Consider the following 17,578-nt stretch of genomic DNA (forward strand, 5'->3'; position numbering starts at 1 on the left):
AAATGAAGTAACGGACGAAGGAAGGCAAGGGCCACGAAGGGCGTGAAAATGAAAGACTCCCTAGGCCTCGAATGCTGTAATACCGTCGGGGGCGGAAAAGATGATGATGATGATGATGATGATGATGATGCTTGTTTTAAGGGGCCTAACATCGAGGTCATCGGCCCCTAATGGTACGAAATGAAATTACAACCAAAAGTTCAAAATCATCCACTGACCAAAATAAGTAAAACGTCATGAAGAATGAAGGGATGGGCATGAAACAAAAAACAACCAAAAAACAAAAAAACAAACAAAACAGTGGATCCAACGCAAAAAAGGATCATATATAGCAATATTACTGACCAAGGGACCACTTACAAAGCGCAATCGTGAATCGAGGATGCTTTATGTCTAGAGGGGTTCAAAATCCAGGTCTAAGGCCCCTCAAAGTGGTACTTATCGCTAGTAAAGTAGAACCATGGTTTTTGTCATAATGGGGTACTAATCATTAGCAGCGAAGACTCACGGTGTTCCACACAAGATGGTACTACTCACAAGTATTGTACTTCGTACAGGTAACGCAGACCTATGGTGTTTCGCACACAATGGCGCCACTTACAGCCAACGCAAACCGATGAGATTCCTCACCTAGGGTACTAGTCACGGGTGCCGGTCCCAAGGGCCCCGTGGTGTTCCTCACATAGTGAGTACTAATCACAGGCAACGCAGATCCACGATGTCGCTCATATAGTGGTACAACTCACAGGCTACGCCCAGACCCGCGGTGTTGCCCACATGGGTACAAAGCACGGGTACTGGAATCCACCCGGCCAGGCTTTTTACTGCAACGAATCACAAGCATATTTCGTACCAAGTGAGTGATACTACTCGCAAGTACATGCAACCCATGGTGTTCCCCGCATGATGGTACGAATCAAGAGTAGTTTCATGGTTCTAATTCATTCATCCCTTGGTCGCCCCTTTTAGTCGCCTCTCACGACAGGCAGGGGATACCGTGGGTGTATTATTCGTCAGCCTCCCCCACCCACAGGGGGTGTGTGTTTGGTCCGCGAGAGGTATTTTATTTCCCTCAAGTCCGCCGGCAAGCCGGTTAGGACCCCCCTATCCGCCACCTGGGACGCGCCACGTGGGAGTATCACCTCTCCCCCTGCTACGCCTGCGTAGCAGGTTCGTGGGGGGGGGGGGGCGGAAAAGAACAAGAGTTGACCAAGGGAGATCGGGCAGGATAGACGAAAGTGAGGAGCCTGGCACAAGTAAGCGGAAGCAATGCCAAAACTCAGCTAAGGGCCCCGTGGTCCCCAATCCACACTCCCAATTTGAGAGCCCGTTGGGCCCCTTTTAGTCGCCTCTTACGACAGGCAGGGGTTACCACGGATGTATTCTACATGTGCGTCCCCCACACGCAGGGGGTAGTTTGTTTGGCCGGCGAGAGGTACTTTATTTCCCTCAAGTCTGCCGGCAAGCCGGTTAGGAACCTCCTATCCGCCACCTGGGACGCGCCAAGTGGGAGTATCACCTCTCCCCCTGCAATGCCAGCGTAATAGGTTCGTGGAAGCGAAAGCTGGGTGGACTCAGGATATCCTATTCATAAGTTAGAAGTAACAGACATGAAAGCAGCGAGAATAATTGCTGATACAAACAGGTGGAACAGGAGGGTATTCGGAATGAGGAGATAAAGGCTAAGTTAGGAATGAACTCGATGGACGAGCCGTACGCATAAACCGGCTTCAGTAGTGGGGTCATGTGAGGCGAATGGTGGAAGACAGGTTACCTAGGAGAATAATGGATTCCGTTATGGAGGGTAAGAGAAGTAGAGGGAGAGCAAGAAGATGATGGTTAGACTCAGTTTCTAGTAATTAAGAGATAAGAGGTGTAGAACTAAATGTGGCCAAAGAACTAGTTGCAAATAGGGGATTGTGGTGACATTTAGTAAATTCACAGAGGCTTGCAGACTGAACACTGAAAGGCATAACGGTCTATAGTGATGATGTATGTATCATAATAATTGTACCGGTTGGTACACCTCTACGCTGCAAATTTGAATTTTCCGCCTTAAAGTACCTCTCTACAGGAGAAACCCTGAACTGTAACAACTGAATCAACTCTACTGTTTATCAGAAGATGTCACTGGGTGTTTTTGATTTGCTTTTGTTGATCAAGAAGTGTGGACATTCTCTAACAGATGTCTCTACTAAAAAAAACAATGATAATGCACTCTGGTGCGAAGGAATGAACCTTCTTGGAGAAATTTTGTATTCATAAGTTTTGTCTTTACTAAATTTTGTTCATTCATTTGGGGGTTGGCAATATTAAGCTTTCTTTCCACCTGTTTTGAATTTAACCAATCCTAAATTTCTGTAATTAATTTCCCACCAATAAGGTGTTTCTTCATCGATTTGTGTGTAACTTTTGCTGTTAGCCAATAAACGTTTGTGGGAGGGTCTTAATCATTCATAAAAATCTCGAATTTTCCGCGAGGGTATAAAAACTGCTGATTTTCTTGTCTCCGGGCCACTTCAATAACATCTAGCTTAGCGTGTGGATATGTAGCAGGGGGCGGGAAGCGCCTCTTTCTTCGGGCAACAGATCTTCAACAAGGTAATGGCCATTTAACATCGTTTCTTCCTAGCTCAGCAGTTTAACTCGCGGGGAAGGTTCGAAACCTTTAATATGTAACCCATCTCTTTAAAATGTAAATCGCTTTTCAGTCTATGTAAAAACTACAAATTTCTTCAACTGTAAATCGGGGATAGAGAGTGCTTTACCCTCTCGAGCTCCCCTTCATTTTTGAATTTGAGGTGACTATGTTCTCGTAACCGTTCTTCTCTTCCTTCTTAATGTGTTAAATTTATTTTGTATATTAGTCACCTCCATAGATTGGGATTAGCCCCTGTGTAATCGGCCTAGTGCCTCTTAGGTTTTAAAATGTGTATTTAGGAGAGTTAACTCACGCCTCCATTCCTTTTGCATTTGGGGTCATTTAAAGTAACCTATTGTTTTTCATTTTAGGCCCAGTAGAGTGGGTACAAGTTACACCTGTTTATTTATAAGTGTGCCTTGAGGGCAGTTTGTAGTAAAGTCCGTTTATGGCCTCTTAATAGGCTTGAAAGATTGAGAGCGGGTCAGCTCTTTCTGGTATTTTGAAAGGTGCCTCGGGGAGACGTGACATTTTGATTGCTGGGAGCTAGTGCTCCATGTAATTAGGGGCATTCTGTCCTTTGGTATTTTGTGGTTGTGAGCTGAGAGCTCAAGGATTGACGAATTTGGGCTCGTAGCCCAGAACTTGTAAAGACCCCTTAACTTGTGCTTTCTTTTGTAAAGTTGCATTGTACCTGATTTTCTTTGTTATTTCACCTAGTAAAAATTGTTAAATGTTGTTATCTGTTGAAAATATAACCTTTATTTAAAGTTTAAATTCATCTTTAAGACTTGTAGTTAGACCCATTCCAGCCCGCACCTTCTTTCACCTCTGCCTTCCACGGAGAACTCCGTAACAATAATAACAATAATAATAATAATAATAATAATAATAATAATAATAATAATAATAATTGTACCGGGAGGTACACCTCAACGCCGCGCAATTAAAATAAGCGCCTTAATGAACGCCTCTATCGGTCAAAAGGCGAAACTGAAACTACAAGAACTTGGAACTTTAATCAGAAGATGTCACCACTGAAATATTAAGTAATCGCTTTGTTATAAAGTTTCGGAAACTGACTGAATATCTCATGGTTTTGTTTGCTATACATCTAGAAGTCTGAACATTTTTCCACAGATGGCACTACCCAAAAACTCTGATCATGCACTCTAGTGCAAGGTGAAAGAACTTGTAACTTAAAGAAGTTTTGTATTCCTAGGTTTTTCATAACTGATCTATGCTCATTTATTTCTGGGTTGGCAATACTTTATTTTCTTTCCGCCAATTTTAAATCGAGCCAATCACGAATTTGTGTAATTAATTTTCAACAAATCCTGCATTTCTTTTTCACTTTGAATCTGCCAATAAGAAGTAAGAGGGGGTGTCCTGATTAGTCTTGAATGCTCTCGAACCTTCCCTGGGGGTTTATAAACTGCGGCTTTTCACGTTTCCTGGTTAATTGATCACCGTCTTGATAAGTGTGTGCGTGTTAAGGCAGGAGGCGAGGCCGCCGTTTCTTCGGTCAGCAGAATATCAATAAGGTAAGGGCCATATAAAATCATTATATTTTGCTACCTCCGTAGCTTAATCCGAGAGAAAGGTCCGACTCTTTAATTACGTAACCATACTTTTTCTAAAATGTAAATTTTCTTTCGGCTAATGTAAAACTTCATAAAACTTCATTAAAGCTTTAATTGTAAATCGGGGATAGGGAGTGAATTACCCTCTCGAGCCCCCTTCATCTTAGTTTGAGGTGACCACGTTTTCATACTGTTTTCTTCTCGTAATACGTTAATGTTATTTCCATTCTAGCCACCTCAGTAGTTTGGGAATAGCCCCTGTTTCATCGGCCGAGATCCCTGTAGATCTTAATTTTTCATTATCTGGGAATGCAGTGTACGCCTCCATTCAGTTTGTGTTCGGGCCGTTTATTTATCCTTTTCTTTTCTTGCAAAGGCCCTGTGGGTTGGGTACGAGATACCTCAGTGTAATAATATTTCAATTTGTAAACAATGGCTTGAGAGGCCAGAGATTTTCAGATTTTCATGCAATGTTGCCTTGAGTAGGCTTGAGAAACTGAGAGCCTGTTAGCTCTTTTTTCCAAAATGCAGTAAGAGAAAAGAGTGCCTCTGGGAGGCTAGATATTTTATTTAGGGAGCTGGTGCTCATGAATTCGGGGAATTCTGCCCTTGACTAATTTAAAGTTGTAAACTGGATCCGGTATTTCTAAAATTGTAGAACTAAGGGCTTGAAGCCCAGAATCTGTAAAATTCATTAATCTTGGGTTTCTCCAAGTTTAGTTTCAAGATTGCTAATTGTACTTGTTATATTGTTATTTGTTGGTTTTTAAAATTCTAAAAAATATAACCTTCAGTTCAAGTTTTAAATTAATTTTGATATTATGAATAGTCCCATTCACCCCGGCACCTTCTTTAACCTCTTTCTGCTCCACGGGTATCCCCGTAACAAGTGGTAGCAGAGCGTGGTTGAATGGGTCTAAAGTAAGTCATTTTGTCGGCTAGAATAGAAACCATTCCGAACTCGAAGAATTTTCTCGGTCGCTGGGAGTTTTCTAAATTTGTAAATTTTCTATCATCATGTCTGGCCCTCGTGAAGACCTCCATCCCGGGTACTTGCGCAAGGAGGGATTGAGAATGATGTTTGTTGTTTAAAGGGGCCTAACATCGAGGTCATTGGCCCCTAATGGTATGAAATGAGACGAAATGAAATAACAACTTAAAATTCCAAAATCCTGCACTGACCAGAATTCAAAGCATGGGGACGAAGAATGAATGGATGGAGATGAATTTAAAACAATCAGTGGATGCTACCCGCAATGCCCGACATTCACAGATTCTGTCGTAAAACAATATGATTACTGACCAAGGGACTGCTGCTATAGCATGACAGTGAATCGATGATGCTTGCAGTCTAAAGGGGGTCCAAAATCCAAGTTATCGGCCCCTCATAACGGTACTTATCGCTAGGAAAGTAGAACCATGGTATTTGTCATGTTGCGGTACTAATCAAAAGTAGCAGAGACTCGCGGTATTATGGTACTACTCACAGGTTATGAAAATCGACATATAATACAGACCTATGTTTTTCTCACTTTGCGGCGCCATTTACAGGCAACGCAAACCTATGGTGTTCATCACATAAGTGTACTAACCACAGGGACCTCTCCCTATCCCGTGGTGTTCCTCATATAGTGGGTACTAATCATAGGCAAGGCAGAACCATGGTAGCTATCATCCCACGGTCCTGCTCATATGGTGGTACTATTCACAGGTACTGCAAAAGCCGACCGCACGGTGCTCCTGTGTGCTACTAACCACAAACCAATTTCGTACCTAATGTAGTGGCACTACGCACAAGTAAAAGCGACCCTTGGTGTTCTCCGCGTGGTGGTACGAATCACAAGTAGTTTCATGGTTCCAATACAATCAACCCTTGGTCCCCCCTTTTAGTCGCCTCTCACGACAGGCAGGGGATACCGTGGGTGTATTATTCGTCTGCCTCCCCCACCCACAGGGGGTGTGTGTTTCGTCCGCGAGAGGTATTTTATTTCCCTCAAGTCCGCCGGCAAGTCGGTGAGGACCCCCCTATCTGCCACCTGGGACGCGCCACGTGGGAGTATCACCTCTCCCCCTGCTACGCCTGCGTAGCAGGTTCGTGGCAACTTGAAAGAGACAATGAAGGCACCAGTGGCAACGTCTTCACCGTTGACGTTGCGCGTAATGCGCCGGACGTGTGTCACGCCACAGTTCTTCATGTCTTCCATCAACTCGTCGTCAGTGTTCAAAATAAGGTCGCGGAGAAAGATGACTCCGCAAACCAGGTTCAAGGACTTATGCTCCACTTTGACGGGGATTTCGCCAAAGTGCTCGCACTTAAGCAACTGATCAGCTTGCAGTGCTGTACGAGTCTTCATAAGCAAACTACCGTTGCGCATTTTCTTGAGTTCCTCCAGTTCGCCGCAGACGCGTTCGATGTACCTATTAAAAAGGATCGACTTCACCAGCTTAAAATCTTGCCCATCGGTTCTGGTAGCGACCAGAAACCTAGGGAAGCTGGATCCCATTCCTTCACGCTGCGCATGTTCCCAGGGAGTTGAACCTCTCAGGGAAGCAAAAGTTAAAGACTTAGGTGGGGGACCACCTTGAGAGAGCCGACTTCGTTTGGAAGCCATGCCCGAAAGCTTCCCCCCCGAATGCCACCCACTCCGATCAGGGGTCTCTGTAGCCGAACCAAGCAGCCAAGGCAATACCCACCTGGTCATAGCAGGTACTGCCCGGGGTCCGATGTTGGACGATGCCTAATACGGGATGACTGAGGCAATGAGCACTTGGACTCCCTTCCTCCAGTCACCCGCAATAGCATGTACCCCATAGCGTGTACAGAGCACTAAATATAGAGAAGAAATAAATAAAAATAATTAATAATAATATGTCCTTCTGGCATTCGGCTGTGCGGGGACCTGCGTTGTCAGGCGGATACTACTGCCCGGGTACATGACACTCCCACCCGCCGCGTCCTGGGTGGTTGCTGGCACGGGCTTTCGAGCGTAGTCGCACACATAGGAGCTCCATCGCCGAGCAGCACGCACATCAAAATTTTGAATGGTCTACATCTGACCCTCAGAAAAATAAAAATAAAGAGGGGACCATGGCCACATGACCCTTTAAGTCGCCTTCTACAACAGGCAGGGATTACCTATGGATGTATTCAGCCTCTCCCATCCACAGGAGGTCCAACACATTATACCGAACCGCAATCCGTGTCCGCGCCAAGGTCGCCCTATTTTGTCGCCTCTTACGACAGGCAGGGTATACCGTGGGTGTATTCTACATGTGCGTCCCCCACCCACAGGGGGTAGTGTGTTTGGTCCGCGAGAGGTATTTTATTTCCCTCGAGTCCGCCGGCAAGCCGTTTAGGAGCCTCCTATCCGCCACCTGGGACGCGCCACGTGGGAGTATCACCTCTCCCCCTGCTACGCCATCGTAGTAGGTTCATGGTAATACTGGACAAGGCGTTGACTTGCCAACATAATATTGGAAGAACTACTGCAAAACTAAGAAGTTGTTACAACCTACTCAGTACGGTAGGCTATGTTATAAATCATGGTGTGCTGATGCCAACACACTCAGAACTACCGCTCTGGCCATCATATATTCCAACTAAATACTCTTCAGGCATGTGGTTGAAAACCTCCCATTGCCGACTGGTTGATATTCAACTTCATCAGACAATGTAGATCATTTCTGGTACCCTACATTGCATTCCCTTACAGTGGCTACCTGTACTTTATAATATTGCTCCCCCTCATATGAGGAGACAGCAAGTCCTTACCCACCAATGGTGTAGGATTAAGCAAAATGATACTCTTCATATTCATTATGACGTCAAACAGCCCTCTACAACCAGGCTGAATTTCTGACAACCAGCTACAGGTCTTAGACCCACTCAGTTCAACTTCTAAAATGCCTAGAGAAATGAATGATAACTGCTTAAAGTGGGTGAAACGTCTTTGCATGTTTTCGTGCTGGGCTTTTACTGTATGGTGGGTATGGCAGCATAAGTTGATCGTAAAATATATTACGTATTTATCTTGGGGGTTTCGGTATATGATGTTATAATGGAATCTTTCGTATTCGCTTATTTGTTTTCCAAAAGATCACGCTATGTGTTGTTTTGCAGAGCTAACACAGTCTCCTAAAATGTATTTGTTTTGCTACCTTGCACGATGCTTCCACACAGCCGTTTACGTTGCGAAGCATGGCTTCCAAACATAAAATAGATCGGCTTGATTGCGCAGGTATTTTAACAATTTTAGAAGCGGAGAGTAACGATGAGGTATTTTCTTTGATGATGATGATGCTCGTTGTTTAAAGGGGCCTAACATCTAGGTCATCGGCCCCTAATGGTACGAAATGAGATGAAATGAAATGATAAAAGCCCAAAATATCCATTGATCAGAATTCAAAATGTGAGGACAAACAATGAATGGATTGAAATGAATTTAAAACAATCAGTGGATCTGACTGCAATGCCTCACGTTCACAGAAGCTGGCGTAGAACAATAGTATTACTGACCAAGGGACTGCTTCTATAGCCAGTGATTTAGTTGGAACAAAATATTTACAGGAACTCACCTTATTAATTCAGCAATTTCCAAATGGACTCGGATTGGGTGTCAAACAGCGGCCTCATGTTTCCGACAAGTTGTTTCATCAGCTGAACGTTTCCCCTTTCGTAGCCATGACTTGACAAATTGTTGTGGGTTAAACATATGCACAAGAGGTCCGACGCCACTTGATCTTGCAACCAGGAGCCGATTTCTCTTTTCGGTGTGGATCTCATTCATGGTACTGAAAGCTCTTTCAGCTTCTGCTGAAGAGATGTGAATGGTCTGTACAGTCTTGATTAAATGCATAAGCTCCACTGGAATTTCCTTGGTCTCGACATACTTTCTAAAAGCTTTAATGTACCTCCTCTTGTCTGACATGTGGAAAAAATCACAAAGGTTGCCAACACTCTCATCACCATAGCAGATATCCAAAGAAAAAGTGGAGGGCCAATTATTTTTGTAATAGTACCTTTGAGTCATCGATAACTTTTGTCATTCTCGCATGTCTCTGCTGACTAGAGCTGGAACCAAGATGAGATGATGTGGACACATTTTCCATAAGCCTGTTATTTAAATTGTTCACAAGACTTCTGAAAAACTGCTTTTTGTCAATTTTTACAAGTTTTTAAAATCATGTAATCCTATGCATCTAAACTTGTTGTTTTCTGTTGCTTTAAGAACTGTTCTGTAGTATTCTCCAGAAGCTGAGTTACACATAGATTCAAACACTTTTATAGTGCGCTTGATTGCATTTTGAGCCTCTGTCAGACTTGGCTCTCTTTTCTGCGACTCTAATGACAAATCAGCTAACTCAACAAGAGCATCATAAATAATTGCAATATTTTCTAGAAATTCTACATATGTTAACATATTTTCTAGACCTTGGAATATTGCCGTTTCTGTGGAGTCTCTGTGGTGGTCATTTTTGGTCTCACTAAAATGTTTTACTAGTGCACTATAGTTTTCCCAGACAGCTTTTACAGTTCTCTGGCTTGATGCTACCCATCTTATTGTAAATATTTTACCAATCTTCTTAACTCTTTGTTCCAGTGAAGCAGCACAAATGTTGAGTTCCCTTTGATTTTTGAGAGACATGTTGTATAAAGAATACAATTTGTCAAAGAAAGAATGGAAATGGTTAACACCCGTAACTTCATTTCTTGTATCACAAACGACCAATTCCAAGCGATGGTTTAAACAGTGCCAGATTACTATATCTGCAAATAACTTTAAAAACTGTGCTCCAACTCAATTTTTTCTACCCAACATTAGACCAACTAAATGTTCTGCCAGAAAGTTTTCATTCATCCCATACGAAGAAATATTCTTCAATATCTCTCGAGTAATAACATCTGCTCTAGTTGATTCAAGTTCTATCAAGTCCCAGAAAAAGGAAACAACTTCAGAATTATTTGAAAGAGCCCATCTCAAACATAATACTAAGACAGATTCTACACTAACTGTTGTTGATTCGTCCATCATAATACTGATTCTCCTCTGATTTTCTGTTATAGGTTTTGCTATTTTATTTCTCATTTCCTGTGAAATGTGTTGAATAATATTAGTACAACTAAAATTTGTATGAAGAACTCGTCCCATATTTAAACCATTTAATTGTTGAAGTTCAACATAAGCCTGTAGGTCTACGAACGGTCTATTTCTTTTCACAATTGAGTATGCTGTTCGAAATATTCGAGCGGTGGTTTCTAGGTGGTTGACACCCGTAGTGTCCAAGCAAATTTCAAATATCTGTTATTAGATTCTGATTTTTGTAACATAGCTTTTTTGTGAGATTCTGAATGTTTGTGCTCAAATATTTATTCCGAAGGCTTGTTTGTTGTTGATTAATATTATTTCCATTGGGATGAACCTTGCATTCTACCCATACTTTCTTTATCTTAAGTCCTGCCCCTTCAGAAACTCCTAATCCTAATTTACTTTCCTCTTTACATATATTGCAGCCTAAAATTTATTTTCTGCAAATAACCACTTCTTCTCTGACAAGAAATAACGGTAGTGAGACTCGTTCCAACAGTCTGGAAAATCTTGTTTTCGGTAGCTGGGTCCTTGAATTTCGATTCTCCCTTGAAACTGCATCACACGTTTCAGCAACATTTAACCCAGGCTCTGTCTTTATACTCGCGTCTTTATTTCTTTCATGAAACTAATGTTCTCGGAACTCCATTTGGTTTCGTTTTTACTTGAGCCATCACACACCGTTTTAGTATTCTTTGATTCTTCATCTTCATCCCCAGCACGTTTTTTTTTTTTTTTTTTTTTTTTTTTACCCAGCCACTTCAGTAAACTCATGGTCACACTCACAACTCACTTTCACAGCCACTGGAAAACTTGGAAGGTTCTACGGGGCTACTGATGTTCATTAACTGCAGAGAGATTTCATAATATCTGCTTCACAGCAACACATTGAGCAAAACATAAAATAAAACTTGGATTCACACAAACATAACGAGTGGAAGAAAGTTGTTGTGCTCACTTCCCGCACGGTGCTTCTGATTGCTACTAATCACAAACTTATTTGGTACCTAACATAGTGGCACTACACGCAAGTAATAACGACCCATGGTGTTCCCCGCATGGTGTTACTAATCACAAGTAGTTTCATAGTTCTAATCCAATCATCCCTTGGTCGCCCCTTTTAGTCGCCTCTCACGACAGGCAGGGGATACCGTGGGTGTATTATTCGTCTGCCTCCCCCACCCACAGGGGGTGTGTGTTTGGTCCGCGAGAGGTATTTTATTTCCCTCAAGTCCGCCGGCAAGCCGGTTAGGACCCCCCTATCCGCCACCTGGGACGCGCCACGTGGGAGTATCACCTCTCCCCCTGCTACGCCTGCGTAGCAGGTTCGTGGGGATATAGATTATATGCGACTGTCTAACAATGGCAACGCAACCAATCTGGACCTCTGTTAAGGAAGCCAGGCTCTGCCTGTCACAAGTCAGGACCAATTGGTGAGTGATAGAGGAGTAACACCTCTTTAAAAAACCTTGGGTCGCCTGCCCCGGGCGATAGTACCATGTAAGGGGCTCTAACAAGGGTTACGGTAAAGACCTCAACTGCAGTGAAGGCGGAAATAAAATTTATTGGTACGGTAGAACTGGCAGAAGGGGCACCCAACAGGAAAGGCAGCCATTCAACAGGCTGAGAAGGGGCAGACACCCTGTTTGTTGTGCGCAGGGGTGACTTCTCGGCCATGTAAAAAGTAAGTAGTCACGAAAATGTCGAGCACATGTAGAAACCGGACAGTCTCAATGATGACAACCAAGCAGTGGACGAACTAGAGAAGGCTGGCCGCTTCGAGAGACAACTGGAGGAGACAAATGATCGACAAGGCCCAGGTCCTTCAAGGACTGTAGAGCCGGATAAGCAAGAAAGTCTAACAATGGCAGACCTCAGGTCCTACACAGCAATTATAATACGAAGTATTTCTTGTCCACCTATTTAATACAAATTACCTTTTTGGTGTTTACACTTTTATACAATTAATTTCTCTAAGAGACATGTTTCACTCTTATACAGAGCATCTTCAGCCTAAATCTTAATCTTAAAATGTTCTTGAATAGTCATAAACATATTAAACAGTCAATAGTCAATATTAAAATTACAGTAGTCTAAAAACCAAATTACATTACATTTAAAAAACAATATTAAAGCTCTTCTTAAAGACGTGATAACATGAACAATTAAAATTATCACAATGACAATTTAAAACTTTGTGTCTTATTATAATTGCTGTGTATAATATCATTCAATATGGAGTAACCATGAGGATAATGGCCTGTAAAATACCTCAGGTCCATCGAAAGAGTCGAACCAAGGTTCCTCAAGAGAGTTTTATGTGTTGGAAGTAACAAGAGTGGTGGTGGTGGTGGTGGTGGTGGTGGTGGTGGTGGTGGTGGTGGTGGTGGTGGTGGTGGTGGTGGTGGTGGTGGTGATTATTGTTTTAAGAGGAAGTACAACTAGGCAACTATTCTCTATATAACACTGATCAGAGAGAAAAATGGAAGGGATCCGACACTTCGAAAAATGAAGGTATCGGCCAAAGAAAGACAAGGGCCACAGAGGGCGTGAAAAAGAAAGACGCCCTAGCCCTCGCAAACCTAATAGCGTCGGAGTCGAAGTAACGAGACTGGTCCATGAGCTGGCAAACAAGTCGTTCTAGACCGAGGACCTGGTGGCAGAAGTTCTTACTTCCATCTAATAGACACATCATCAAAGTGCATGATGAGAGCAAAGAGAGGGAGGAAATACGGCTTGACTTTTACTGTGCAGATGCCATGTAAGAATGAAAATGGACAGAGGCAAACTAAGAACTATGACATGAAATCACAAGATTGGCAGTTAACAGATACCACCATAAACTGTCTGCGACAATATGCTGTCACGAGGTGAATGAGGATTGCGTGTGCTCTCTATGTGGTGAAACTTGCAAACACTACCATCTCCAACAGTGCAAAAACAGAACATAATCAGTGATAGAATACTGAAAAGATCACAAGATATCAGCTTCATTTTCCATATCAAATCTTATTGTACATTAAATCAATACAAGTAAATTTCCACCTGTTTGATAAATACTATATATTTGCTTTAAGCAAATTAATTATTTTTAGTACATGTTTCGATCCTTAGGAACCTCTGTCATCCCAAATATCTATTCCCCCAACTCCTTCTTCTGAAGCCACTGAAACTCTTGACCATAAGTGACACGCCTCCTCCCCACTCCACAGCCTTGTCTCTCCCGAGGGAGGTGTAATCTTCAGAACGTACACATTGTTATTTCACTAGATGGAAAGCTGCACGAGTTGTCGATAGACCCCTCCAAGGACACAGTAGGTTGCCAACATAACAAGGAGAGACACCATTCATTTAAATACTAGGTTCCCTTGTGCAGATTTTAACACATACTAATACAAAGCATTCCGCCATTTTTGTTTCATTGCAGATTTTGGGGGAGCTTTTTTCATAATAACAACAATAAGACAACAATGGGCTTCAGAGGATCCCATAATAAGCAAAATTCAAGAGACCCATTTTCACAAAATTAAATCAAACGACAACACTCACCTTGGAAATGAACTGCTGAACAGAACAGTTTTTTAATTAAAACGGAACATCAACAAGAAGACTTTATTTTTCAAAAACTTTTCTTTTTGCTAGGGGCTTTACGTCGCACCGACACAGATAGGTCTTATGGCGACGATGGGATAGGAAAGGCCTAGGAGTTGGAAGGAAGTGCCCGTGGCCTTTTCACACCGTGCCTGGTGTGAAAATGGGAAACCACGGAAAACCATCTTCAGGGCTGCCGATAGTGGGATTCGAACCTACTATCTCCCGGATGCAAGCTCACAGCCGTGCGCCTCTACGCGCACGGCCAACTCGCCTGGTAAAAACATTTTTAATAATAAATAACTAGGCAAGATACACATCACAGATGAATAAAAGTGCTGGATAGTAGCAAATTTTTAACATCTGTTCAAGCTAATAGAAATTGTTTTAAATTAGATTAGAACATAAGTAGATCCATTTTCCCTTCCCATTTCACCACCCCACACAACCCCCCTCAAATGTTTTAATTATTTTTATTACTTTTAAATTAATATTGTTTTAAATGTAACAAGGTACTTTTTATGATGTTTTTTGAGAAGAAGAAAAATTCTTTTTCACCTATGCAATGTGGCTGAAGATGTTCCTAAGGAACAAAACATGTACTACATATAATTAATTTGCTTAAAGCAAATATATAGGCCTAGTATCAAACAGGTGAAAATTTACTTTTATTGATTTAATACTGAAAAGAACCGTAAGCAACCTTCATTTCTAATTTTGCTACCAGGAAGGCAAAGCATATCAAATTTTGTTCTATTATGTCTGTTCGGCTGCAACATGATATTATTATTATTATTATTATTATTATTGTTACCGAGTTTTGGTGGTAGGTAGAGGTGTAAGAAGGTGCGGGCGTGAATGGGTCTCAAACTACGGAATCAAAGTTAATGTAAAAGTTAACAAGGTTATATTTCCTTTTCAATATTAAGTAATAACAAATAACAGGTACTTAGTAGCCGAAACACAATTTGAAATGTATAATTACAGGGATTACAGAGTTTGGGCTTCGAGCCCTGAGTTCACAATTTTTGAGCAACTAGCCCAACTTTCCGATATACAAATTTTAACAAAGGGGCAGAAGACCCCAATCAAACCCTGGAGCACTTGCTCCAAATTACACAGTAAAGCCTCCTCGAGGCATACAACACTCCGTTTCCAAAAGAGCCACACGCTCTTTAATTTAAGCCTCTCCCAGGCCACACCAAACTCAACCTTCAAGTTGTCCTCAACGGACATAAACACAGGGGTAAAATACCCAATCTACTGAGGTCTATTAAATGAAAAGCAGGTTAATTAAATGACCTCTAAAACAATTTGAGAGGAGGCGAACTTGCACTCCTAATACACTTTGATTTTAAAACCTACTTTGGCACTAGGCCGTTATTACAAGGGCTAATCCCATACTACAGAGGTGACTTAATAGCAATTTACACTACATTACGGAAGAATTGGTTGAGAGAATAAGTTCACCTCAAGACGATGTGAGTGGGAGCTCGAGAGGGTTAAGCACTCTCTATCCCGATATGTCGTTTTAAAATAGAATAGATACCAGTTGTTTTTACATTTTAGGAAAAGGTTACATGTTTGAACGCTTAGAACCCGCCCCGAAAGTTAAACTGCTGAGCAAGAAAAGAAAGAATTTATTAATCGGCCATTACCTTATTGTTGACCGCTGCCGAAGAAAGAGGCGCTTCCCGCCTCCTGCTATGTACTTAATACACTGAAAGATGGAACAGAAGTGGCCCGGAGACCCTAAAATCAGCAGTTTATATACTCTCGCGGAAGTTTCTAGGCGTTAGGGGAATGAAAACACCCGCCCACAATGTTTTTATTGGATAGGACCCCGCAACAGATACAAGTTGGGGGAAGATACACTAGATTGGTCAGAAATTACTAAAAGAAATTCGGGATTGGATAAATCTAAAACAAGGGGAAAAAGAGGGGTATACAGCCAACTTAAACAATAACAGAAAGAAATTTAACAAAACACAAACTTTTGAAATAAAAATTTCTCCAACAAAATAGTTCTTTGACTCCGCACTAGGGTGCACTATTGTTGATCTTCAGTAGTGTCCTCTAGAAGAGAAAGTTCACACTTCTTACTTCAAGCGAAACAAAAACACATCAAAAGTGACACAGTTCAAAAACTCAAAATTTTCCACGTGGTGACATCTTCTGAGAAAGTAGAGAATTAATAGAATAGATAAAGTTCAACCTTCCTCCAGAAGAGGAGTTTCAACTGGCGCAACTTTTAAATAAACGGTGTAGAGGTGTACCGCCCGGTACAATTATTATTATTATTATTATTAAATATTTATGCAGGAAATATTTAAATATCACAATGTGGAAAAAAAAAAGTACCCAGGGCAGGTTACATATGCAGAGAATTTTGTACCCAGTTAAGGGGTTAAACTCTTCAGGTGGTGGTGGTGGTGGTGGTGATTTTTGTTCTAAGAGGAAATACAACTAGGTAACCATCCGCAGAGAGATAAAACAGAAGAGATCTAACACTTCGAAAAATGAAGGTATCAGCCAAAGGAAGTCAAGGGCCACGAAGGGCATGAAAGTAAAAGACTTCCTAGGCCTCGAGTGCTCTAATACCGTCGGGGTCAGAAAAGAATAAGAGTTGGCCAAGGAAGGTCGGATAGGATAGATGAAAGTGAGGAGCTTGGCAATAGTAAGTGGAAGCAATGCCAGGACTCAGCTAAAGGCCCCGTGGTCGCTAATCCAAGCTCCCACGTTGAGCCCCTGGGGCCCCTTTTAGTTGCCTCTTGCAACAGGCAGGGGATGCCGTGGGTGTTATTATAAACTTAAACTTTTCACTTCATGGCCTTATTGAAATCTGTGAGCATACCAAATGACAGCCAATTCAATTTGTCTGGGACAGTATGGTCAAGACTGGGCCGATGACCTTAGATGTTAGGCCCCTTTAAACAACTAGCTTCATCATCATCATGGTCAAGATTGACCAGAATTTGGTGTGCTACTGTTCAAACTGGCACAACCCTGCATCGGTAGGGTTGGACAGACTCCTTGATGCGACTGGTTTTGAAATGCAAGCTAACAAACATATCATGCAGGATTGCCTTCTACACTTGGACCCCAGTTCTTTTGATGAACTCCACTCAGTAACTCCTGAAGCAATCACATAGATTACAAACCTTTCAATCCAAATATGCATCATATGCAAAATAAATAAATATATAGAAATATAAGGAAAAGGTTGTAAATAGTGGTGGAGGTGGTGATTATTGTTTCAAGAGGAAATACAACTAAGCAACCATCCTCTACATAAAACTAATGAGAGAAAAAGGGATCCGGCACTTGGAAAAATGAAGGTATTGGCCAGAGGAAGACAAGGGCCACCAAGGGCATGAAAATGAAAGACTCCCTAGGCCTTGAGTGTTCTAATACCGCCGGTATCGGAAAAGAAGTAGAGTTGACCAAGGGAGGTCAGATGGATAGATGACACTGAAGAACCTGGCAGAAGTAAGTGGAAGCAATGCCAGGACTCATTGTAAATAAAGGTTACAGATCGCTTAATAGGCCTATGCTTACAATAGTATTTGTGGTTGTACTAAGGGAGTAAAAGAGACAGTATATGAGTGGGGGTGGTTGTAAATAAAAGTTACAGATCGCTTAATAGGCCTATGCTTACAATAGTATTTGTGGTTGTA

The sequence above is a fragment of the Anabrus simplex genome, chromosome 4 (genome assembly GCF_040414725.1).
Source record: "Anabrus simplex isolate iqAnaSimp1 chromosome 4, ASM4041472v1, whole genome shotgun sequence".
NCBI lineage: Eukaryota > Metazoa > Arthropoda > Insecta > Orthoptera > Tettigoniidae > Anabrus > Anabrus simplex.